The sequence below is a fragment of the Penaeus monodon genome, chromosome 34 (assembly GCF_015228065.2).
Source record: "Penaeus monodon isolate SGIC_2016 chromosome 34, NSTDA_Pmon_1, whole genome shotgun sequence".
Classification (NCBI taxonomy): Eukaryota; Metazoa; Arthropoda; class Malacostraca; order Decapoda; family Penaeidae; genus Penaeus; species Penaeus monodon.
In genome coordinates this window covers 11,055,224-11,055,498 of record NC_051419.1, presented here as the reverse complement: position 1 = coordinate 11,055,498, position 275 = coordinate 11,055,224, and positions in this window count along the sequence as shown.

Here is a 275-nt window from a genome sequence, read left to right as displayed (position 1 = left end):
GATTACTAACCCGATCTCGTTATGTACGCACAGGAAAACGTACACGGGAGTCACGTGTACACATGAGCCTGCATATGCCTAACCCCATCGTGAGGACGTACGGGGAGAACCACGTGTGCGTTTTGCCTGTGTATTTGGCGAGGATCTAGAGGCAAGTAGAACAGTTTTTGTGGCGGATTTTCCTTCAACGTGTCACCGAGGTTAAACTTTCCCCCACCTTTCGTCTCTGTGTCAGTTTGATTGAGCTTCTTTCGGAGTGAAATAAGCTCACTCGT